Consider the following 10,470-nt stretch of genomic DNA (forward strand, 5'->3'; position numbering starts at 1 on the left):
AATGCATACTTGAAAATGTACGTTTCAAATAGGCACATAGAAGTTGGGGGGTGTCACAAATTTGCAGGAGTAAGAGGGGAGAAAATAAGTGCTATTCATCCTGCCATTATCGTACCAGTCTGTGTTCCTTTGGACAGTAATCATGGGACCCAGATGTTAAGGGTAAGTGATATTTTCCCACAAGCAGTTTCTGGCTCGTTGGCAGCTTTTGTCGGCAGTTGTGTTGGCAGCCCTGGAGCTGCCTCTGGCTCTGTTCTGTGCCTTTGCTCTTGATGGGCTGCTGGGGCTGCCCTGTGCCGGCTGGATGCCATCTCCCTCCGCCAGCCCCTGGGCTTTCTGGAGCTTTACACGGCTCAAATCCCCTGCGAATGGATAAATGGGCTCTTCAAAGGCAGAAAGGGAATCTCTTTTCTGGCTGTTGTAGACATTGGGTGAATTACTGCTCCAGGTACTTGGGGAAACTTTGTCCGTTTTGCAATTTCTGGCTTCCCTAAGCTTTAATGTTGGTCTCAAATGTGCAGCTAGGTACCAGGCCAGGTGTTAGTCCTAGCATCTGCCTCTTTTTCTTTTGTTTTTTTCCTTTTTTTTTTTTATATCACTGTTACCATACCCTGCAGTCTTTTGCAAACTCTTTTTTTCAATTGTACCCAATTTATCCTGAATTACCAACATAACATTGTCAGTAAGAAAATCGTTATTTCAAATATGACTAAAGAAATGTTTTGCAGAAATAGGGGATTTTTTTTTCCTATAACTTATGTGTAACTCGGTAATGCCTTAAAAATCAAGGTATATGAAATAATTGTATAATTGTATAATAATTTTAGGTCACTTTGCATACTCTGCATTGAAAATGTGAATACATCTCTTAAAGTGTCCTTAAAAAATTGGTCCATTCATTAAATAAGGATGTCACTATATCACCAGTATACAATATTTCTTTGATTTCATTATTTTATTGAAGAAAGTCAGAAGAGATATGTTTACAAAAGAGATTTATAAGTATGATGCTTAGGCTTCTTAGTAAACCAGGCAATAACAATGTATGTTTCTACATTTTCTATTTATTTATTTATTTTTTTTACTCACTGCGTTCTTCATTTGTATCTGATTCAAAAAGATACATTCCTGGAGTAGTTATTAGCTTCTCCTCTGTGGCTTCCTAACTTCCAGGTTATTAATTCTGGATTTTTCATTATAACCAGTAAGTTGTGTGTTTATCAAATTATTACAGTAAAACCGCAGAAAATTCTCTTGTGGCTTCACCTGCAAAAGTGGATCTCAGGGTTTGTTTGGTTTTCTTTTCATTGCAAGTGCTCTGTGTGCTTCCCAGTGACCAGAATTTGGGAAGATCACTTGTTAGATTTTATTGATATCGTGCATCATTTTGTGATTACTTTTGTTCACAAAATCATTGCCGGGAAATTCATTCACTGAAAATGTTTATTAATTGGCTGTTCGTGTGCTATTTGTTTGGATTTTGAAATAGAAATCATGCACTCACTGGATAAAAAAAACAAAAACCTTCTCAACCAATTTGTGAGAGATCTTTTGCACTTTGATGTCACCAAATCTGTGTAATTCTATCTCTGCCAGGAAATTACCACATGCCAGAGATTCTTCTAAGAAATGCTGATAGTCCATATTGCTAAAAATGCATGATTCTTAAAATCTATTTTTACAAGGCTGACATCAAAGACCACTGTGTATCTTTTGGCCTTTGTGAGCTGCTCGGTACTATTTTTATTCACCATTAGCGCTGCAAGAATCTAAAGGAAGAAAGGGCTTTTGCAAAGAGGTGGTCTTGTTGGTTGTTTTTGTTGTTGTTGTTTGCATCTGTGTTGGGTTTTTTTTTCTTCTAATTGTTACTGTTTTGTTTTGTGGTTTGGGGGCTGTGCTGTTTGGTTGGTTTTTGTTTTTTGTTTTTTGTTTATTTTTGGGTTTGTTTTTGTTTTTTGTCTTAAATCAAGCACTCTAAGAATGACCAGTAAAGGCTATGCTAAATCTAAGCATATTTAGAATACATTTATCCTCCAGTTTGTTTCCATCAGTTTCAGGACATCGTGGCTCGCTCTCGCACAACCTGCCTCCCATGCCCAGCCCTCACAGGGTTCCTGTTCTTCAAAAATAGATGCCTATTATGCCAGGCTTTGTGGGGCTGCACCTGTGGATTTTGAACTGTGTGGCCTGTTGTTTTTTAACATCCAGTATGAAATGGTGAGAGAGATTGTCACGCTAAGTGTATCCAAGCTGTACTATAAAATCATAACAAGAAAGGCCAAAAATAAAAAAAATGAAGGAAAAGAATGCAGCAGCTCATATTTGCTGTGAGCACAGTCACTGGGCATACTGTTACGCTATTTCTGGAACATCTTTTCCAAAACTGCATCCCCCCTTTTTTAATGAACTACCTGAAGGGTAACATGAGCGTGTCATATTGCCCGTCCACATGGCTGCCGGCTCCTTGTGCTTTCCTCGCTAAACTGATGTAATTAAGCAGAATTGTTCCCTTGCCTCCCCTGCAGCGCTTCAGTCCCGCAAAGTTTCTTCAAAGAAACCCCCAGCCTGGAACTGGTGCGGCTCTGCAGAGGGAAACGCCGCACTGTACTTCAAAGCGGAGAAAATGTGCAGCTGCCGGGAGCCCGCCTGCCCCAGGAGGTGTCACTGTTGGGACTGGCAGGGTGAGCTCCGAAGCTGCTGTTTGTTTTCTAAAGCCTGCTTTGACCGTGAGGTAGGAATTGACCTGTGCTACACCTCCCCTCCCCACCCCAGCCAGCCTGGGGAGAGGGGATCGCAGGTAAAACGAGCTGGTGGCTTCTGTGGAGGTGTGGGCATGTATGTAAGTGAGTTAAGATACTCAGCGTTCAGTTTTTTATTTTAAGAAATACCAGTTAATCCAGGCTGGTTACAATAGTTGCTTTCCCTGTTCTCAAAGTGCTGATGAATCACACCAAATCAGGGAGAATATACCAGGATATAACTTCTACTTTTTTCCTTTTAATACTCTTTGAGGTGAAGAACAAATGATTTTGTGATGTGGTATTTGCTGAGTAAATGTTTTTACTAATGCTCTCTCTTTAGATTTACTAAATCATACGCTTTAGGAAAAAAGTGCATACTTTTAGAGCACTCAAAGATTGAAAGTTTTCTAACCATAAATATAATGCAAATAATCTGCGATGCAGACACATATATATATGCACACACACAGTAACTTCAAGATCAGGAATTATGATGATGACTATTCTATTTCATGGCAAAAAAGAAAAAAAAATCTTTGAAAGCTAAACATAGTTTTTGGAGTATACTGCAGCCTGAGGTAAGTTGCTTCCATGGTTAATTATATTCACCATCGATGTTTTGCATTTTATTTCTAGTATCACTGTCGTTTGTTTCAGCCTTCAGCTTGAGGCTTTTCTTTACTAGATCTTCCAGTTTGCCCATTCTCTGTGGGTTTATGTGTCAAGAAGTTCCAGAGCAGTAAGGGAAGGACGAGCAAGTTGCATCTTCTGCTTGGCAGTTATTACTTATCCTGATGGTTTGTGGTTGATATCTAGACAGAAGAGTTCTAGGAATTAAAAAAAAAGAAATGAAAAGTCATTTTAGTTTTAAATATCTTCAAACTCTCTTCATATTTTTGAGTAAAGGACAAAGCAGAAACTCTCATTTTCTCTCAGACAAACTGCTGATGTTTGCACAGAGCACACTGACCATTGCTTAATGTATGAAATTTTACTTCCAAGAACACAGGGGGGATTTTAAAGTTCTTTGTCTTTTTGTTGTCACTCTGGACAGTCTAGAGAAGCAGGGTTCCTCCATCATTCAGTAACTTCTTTTTCTTGTGCTCTTGATTTAATTTATCTGAGCTCTGATGTATGTTTTACTCTAGTTGGGAGAAATGCATGTATAAAATGCCACATACGTACAAGAATTTAAAATTTAAATGGCCTTAAATCCTGATTTTGAGGGGAACCCTGTGCACAAAGAAAACTGATTACCCATTAATTTTTAGACGTATAATCTTAAAATGCCTCAAAATGTCATAGAAGCAAATACATCACAGCCAGGATAAATCTTTATAGTCTTCTTACTTTTTTAAAAAAGCAAAGTTATACTGTCTATGGTAGCTTCAAAAAAGCACAATTATCCTATGTTTTGCACAATATATTTATCAGTAATCCGTTCTGTGTGCGACTTTAAGATAAAAGCTTGCAGTTACTTCTCTGCTTGCTTTTCCATGTCACTAACGAATGGAAAAATTGCACATTGAGAGAGTGGCCAGTAGAGGCCTCTCTAGATTTGCCTTATGATTAAGGACTCTCAGACTGCCTTGAATCAGATGCAGTTAGCAAAAGTACTTGAAAAGATTCTGCTGCGTGGAGCAGGGGGGAAAGATCACTTTTTAATGCCCTTTTAAGTTGCAAGATGTTGATTAATGTTGCCCTTTACATTAATGATGTTTCAAGTAAAAGAAAACAAATTTAAAATGGATAAATTCTATTGAGGATACATTAATTAAACAGAGACTTTACCATATGCTGTGGCTGGAGTGCTTGCTGGCCTTTCTGTTGTTGTTACCTGTGTAAAATCCACCCCATCCTCTACATGAATGCCCAAGCTGAATAGCCATTTGAATGAAGGCTTTAGTTTGATTCGCCATACAAGGGGTACTGTGTCACTGTGTTTTCTTTCTAGGAGTCACTAAGTGATTTCTATATCTGTTGTCATGGTGATATAGCAAAGCAGGGGAAAATGGGGGCAACTCCAGGCTTTCTCTACACCCTCTGCACTAAGAACTAAGATGTTGTTAGCAGGCCTATAAAACATTGGGCTTTATCTGAGCCTTCTTTTTGTTCTCTGATTGTCAATAAAACTCATTTTAAGGGTAACAAGGACATCTAAATGTCATCTGTCACAGTGTTAGAGAGATTAAGTTTGTTTAGGAACTTGTGCTGGACAAAAGGCCACTATTTGTTCAGCAGATACAAAGCAATGTTGGCCATCAGCAATCTTGATTTAGAAGGAGGCCACATGGAGCATCCAGGAAAGATCAGCTCAGTTGCAGGTGATAGTAAGAGGCTCCTTGACATCACAGCATTTTAAACAGAACCAAAACAAATATGTTTTTGAGTTAGGAGTGGTTTCATCGGGGTTTTGTTCCTCTGCAGGTTTTTTGTTACTGTCTGCATTGTAGACAGCGCATTACTGGAGAAGCTGCATAGACCTGAGGTAAGCAAACAGCCATTGACAGCAGACGACCTGTTTAAAAACATGACACACACACCTGATAGTCCTTGAATGAATAAAAAAAAGAAGGGGGAAAGGAGGTTTTTCGTGGAAAATCCAACAATAATAAGTGCTGCATTAACTCAGCATTTACTCAATAATGAGGCTAAATGGAAAGTACAGATTAATGAAGACATTGGTGTTATTAAAATCAAATCCTGTGGTTCATATGCTTTTCTTAATAATGAACATTGTGGCTATTGGAGAGGAAGAACAGGATTTTTTCTATTAATTTGGCACACATCCCAGATCTCATTCAACCAGAACCTATCCTGTGCAAAATGCAACCCATGGCCTTTATGTTCCACAGTCTTTCCGTTTTATATTTGTGTTAATCCTGAAAATAAGGCTTTTCTTTTTTTCAAATTAAAGAAAAGCAAAGGGTGATCTTTGAGCCTAGATATTAATTAAATAACATAGACCAGCTATGTTGAGTCTAGTACAAAGGTTGCTTGAAAAATGTCCCTAGTAGGGATATTTGATGGTGTTTATTGCACTGACACTGTTTTTGCTCCTAATGTTTGTGTTTGAATAGAAACATGATGTGTAATGCTGACTGAAATATTATATGGCTTGTTGTCTGTTTAATGAGATTTGTAGTAAAATATCCAGATCTCATATCTTGTGAGGTAAAAAATAATGTAATCTCATTTGGTAAGATTGCTATAGTTCCAACACCAAACAGCAGGATTTGAGATGCAACTGAACAATGGAGTTGGCAAAGCTGAGCACTCATTTCACAATACACACAAAGAAAGCTGCTGGTTTGACATGTGGAAGGAAGCTGCATGTCTTACTTGGTGGTAGGTTGTTTGCATTGTGGCAGCACCAACTGCTTAGCGAAATACTTCCCGTTATTGTTGACCTAGTGTTTTCTCCAGAGGTCTGCAGAGTGAACATATGTAGAGCATGTGGTGTGGCATGTGAGAGAGATGTGGCCCATACGAACGGCGTCCTTGTCCTTTTGGGTCACTCAGAAGTGAAAAGCATGAGGGAATGCTGCTGCTCAGTGCGGACCTTTGTCTGTAACAAGGTCTCCAAAATCAACCCATCAGTTTGGTTCTGCACCTGCAAGGGAGCAACCCTGGCTGAGGAAGTAAGAGCTCCTTTAGCGTGTTCTGTAAGTTTCCATTCTCTCCATATTGCCAAACTGTACTCATCAGTGAAACTAATCGTAAACACTACAGTAAATATCCCAGACAGAAGCCATGTCCAGTACTGGAAGGTGCCTGTTTCATCCCCGCTCTGGGATAGCATCAGAAGAACTTATACATGTGTAACTGTGTACAGTAAAACTCACTGTAACGTATTCAGCCTGCTACAAAAAATTTGCTTTCATTGTAGCTGAAAAGTTGTGTTGAAGTTGCTGCTATAAAGGATAGAAACCACCCTCAAATTTTACCATTTTCAGTGCATCCAGAGGCTGGGGCTCCATTCCTGACACAGAGGGAAGCCAAAGGGTGCCCAATGGGAGAAGACAGTGTTGCTGTCTTGTCTCTTTCTATATCACTATGTCCGGGGAATGCAAAATTGTGACAGGGAGCCTCTCTACCACCTACTGCTTCCTCCTGTGAAAGCGGCTTTCCCATCCAAGCAATTTACATGGTTTTCTGACCTCTCTGTGACCAGGCTCTTGCAAATTACTTATTACCAGGAGGCCAGAACCCAGGCTTTAGTATTCAGTATTGGAATCAGTTGGCAGGGGAAAAAAACATACTGCAAAGATGCTGTGAGGGGAAGGAAAAAAAAAAAAAAGAGGGGCTTAGAGGCTTTTTCTTTGCAGAATCCTCGATGTTTAATGGCCTGCCACTCTCCTGTTTTCTATTGTTTTTTAGGTATGTTGTTCAGCCATGCCAAAGACTCCACGGTCTGCACTGAACTACAAAACCAGTCCTGGTGCAGAAGCTAGGAGGTCTTGCTCATCTTGCACTGACGGCACTTGCTGTGGAAAAGGTATTCCCTCAGTTTCCCTGTCTAGAGCAGGAATTTTAGCATTCATGAAACATTCATGGCACTTTTTGGGACCCATGTGCGAAGGGCAATTTGATGATGTGAAATGATTTCTTACTGTGGAGGAAGCTCAAATGGAAGAATAAGTGAGTGATGTTAATGCCCAGCCAGTTCTATGTGTAAATTTAATTTTTATGTTTCCTTCCTCTGCCTCTGCAGAGGCAATTCTGTGCAAGTTGTCTCCTTGACATCATTGGGACAGCTAAGCCCTACTCAATGTGAGAAAGGGATGCAGAATTAGGCCTCAGTTAGGAAATGTTTTAGGGCCATCAAAAGCCTGACCCCTTCTCTGCCTTCAAAGGACATGTTGCTAAGTATTATTAGACCGTTCAAACTGGGACACTCATAATAATGGTGGGAGCAGAAAGTGCTCAGCTTCAATAGACATTTTGCATCAGTAAGGTCTTCAGGAGCAAGCGAGCAGCCTTTGAGCTTCCCACGTGCTGTTGGGAATAAGTGGGCAAAGGTGCCTGCGAGTCTTTAGGTGCATAGAACTGTTCATCAGGGCCTGGATGTTGATACCTTCCTTGCACCGAGAAGCAGCTGTGTTACATAAGGTGTTTCTTTTTTTTTTAATGTGAAGTAAAGCCCAAAAGAGTCAGTCCTGTCAGCTGGTGGGTGCCTTCAGCATCCATTAAAGTGAGCAGGAACAGAGGGCATTTGCCCCTGGTTGGCAAGTGTAGACCTTTAATGTTAAACGGAGAAATTACCTGGCTTTACACCGGAGGCTTGAAAGTTGTCTGAAAATTCTACCTATTATTAGAGCAGTTGCTCAGAAAGGAAAAGAGGAATAATAAAATTACTTCCTCAATTTCTTATCTGCCGCAGATATTAGATGTGGTTATATTTGGTAAGATGATTTCTTTGGTAATGCTTGTTTCAATATGGTTTCTGCTTGTGATTTAAATAATACAACAGCAATTAAATAACTATGCTACAAGGAGAAAAGTACTGTCATTTATTTGAACATAATGGAGCTGGAAAATATTTTAGTAGTAGTATTACAATGTATGATTGCATGGGATGCATGACCGTAATGAGTTTAATGTTGCATTTAAAAAAAAACAGTCCAGTTAAAGAAGTCATTGTTTTTATAAACTTTATTCTTACAAGTAATAAGAAAAAATTAGCAAGATAGCAAAAAGAGTTTTATTATATTTTTATAACTGTTCAGTTACTGTGAATTGTTAAGATTTGTAAAGATATTTGAAGATGAAAAGCTCTGTGTCATATTATTATACTGGCTTGGAGAAAGTAAAAGGAAAAACCCAGTTCATCCTGTTATAATCCTTTTAGAAATTTTAACAAATCCAATAGCTTTCAAGTAGTAGAAATATTTCAGAAAGTGCCACCACCACTACTGCTGTTGCTCCAGGCTGTATTATCACATACCATAGCAGGCATGGAAGCAAAGCTTAACTAAGGTCATTCTAATGAATTTTGAACAGTTACATGGACTTAATTTGACTTTCTGTCCTGTATGAAAGGCAACCTCTTCATGTTGCAGCACCCAACAGAAAACCCTGCGTCGTCTTATCAACCTCATGTGCATTTTTCATCAGCTGAAAGAGCTGCAATGCTCAGTCTGTGAACTTGGTGCACATGGGCTTTTCCCATCTCCAATACAGCGAATGAACAATGTTGTGGGGGCTTCTTTTTAGCCTGAAAGAAGCTGAAAATGCACTGTCCACACTTTCTGGTTTCATCCTTTCATTTTTCTTACCAGATTTGATTTGCCAGCTATGATAGGATAGTTTTTTGCCAAATTCCTTTGATATCCACTCCCTCCTCCCCTGCAGCACAAGAGAGCTGTGAGACTTCAGCAGCATTCCTGGAAGCCCTTGCCCTGCTGTTGGTAGAAAAGACACCTTGAAATCCTGATCTCAGGAATTCCTGCCAGCTGTGGGTATCTGGGAGCTGGCCTTGAGCCCTCCACACCTCTAATGTAGGAACTCTACCACTGGGAGCTGCTTTAGAATCATAGATAGAATCACAAGGCTGGAAATGACCTTCAAGACCATTTAGTCCAACCATCCTCCCATTACCATTTTTACCACAAGCTACTAAACCATGTCTCGTCATCCAGATAATATTAATTCTTTCTATTTAGTGTGAGTATTCTTTATTTAAAGAAAGTTTAATTGTGGTAAATTGTTGCTCTCAAAGAAATCCAGCATTGGTGAGCTCCAGTTAGTTGGAAATTAGAACTTCTGTTCTGCATGAAATAAAATACAAAAATAAAATTATCATAGAATTATAGAATCTTTAGAGGTGGAAGAGACTTTTGAAGGTTATCTAGTCCAACTCCCCTGCAATGAACAGGGACATTGAAGCATTCCTGAGATTTGTGTGTGTGTGTGTGTGTGTAATATGTTAATTCATGATAATTAAAACTCTTTATTTTGATAGCATTCGAGTGTTTCTTATCTAATATCTGCCATACACAGCGAAGGAACTTGAATCAACACTACAAGGTTTAAATTAAGTGTTTTCCTTTCTCTGGAAAAGTTTGTTAGATTTATACATTTGTAAATGTTGTTATAAATACTTTGCTTCCATTTTGACTGCGTGGCACTGTGATGGAAAACAGAAAAAAACACTCTCATCTGCCTACCATAGTTTAATTATGAAACCAAAATAATAAGTTTCTCTTTATCACTGTTGCATTTGCCATCTTTTCATTTCAGTAAATCCCTTGTTCTTGGGTGAAGCTCCTAACCTTTCCCAGCTATTCAGTTTTCATTCTTGGATCATGCCCTTCTTATGTGTCTCCTTTCTAATGTAAATAACCCTGTGCTTTCAACTTCTCTTCAGGTGAGGATTTTTTTTCTAGGTTCTTGTCTACCCGTAATTATCTTTTTTCATCAGCTCCCCTTTATCTCTGCATTATCCCTTTTGAAAGAAAGTGATCAGAAATGTTACTGCATTCTTGAAATGGTTTTAACGTTGTAAAGTCATTTCATACTTTTATTTTCACTATCACATTTTTGCATCATATTTGCTGTTTTTTCAATTCAATTCAATGATATTATTATTGATGTCCGTGTCATCCGTCTCCCTGAAGGGACTTGAAGTGAAAACAATCTAAAGTTCACTAGAGGGGGGAAAAATTTTAGAGCATTGGGAAAATAAAAAAACACAACATGGATATTTTTGTTACAATGGTACCTCATC

At 38.9% G+C, this 10,470-nt stretch overlaps 1 long non-coding RNA gene across 1 annotated transcript; it reads left to right on the forward strand.

Annotated features, from left to right (window-relative positions):
• The first annotated feature begins 2,544 nt into the window (after positions 1-2,544).
• On the forward strand, positions 2,545-7,221 carry LOC125697888 (uncharacterized). Its single transcript, XR_007378968.1, has 3 exons — positions 2,545-2,681; positions 5,169-5,229; positions 7,122-7,221. It is a non-coding gene; the product is annotated as an uncharacterized LOC125697888 (long non-coding RNA).
• The last annotated feature ends 3,249 nt before the right edge of the window (positions 7,222-10,470 follow it).

This window comes from Lagopus muta, chromosome 9 (genome assembly GCF_023343835.1).
Source record: "Lagopus muta isolate bLagMut1 chromosome 9, bLagMut1 primary, whole genome shotgun sequence".
NCBI lineage: Eukaryota > Metazoa > Chordata > Aves > Galliformes > Phasianidae > Lagopus > Lagopus muta.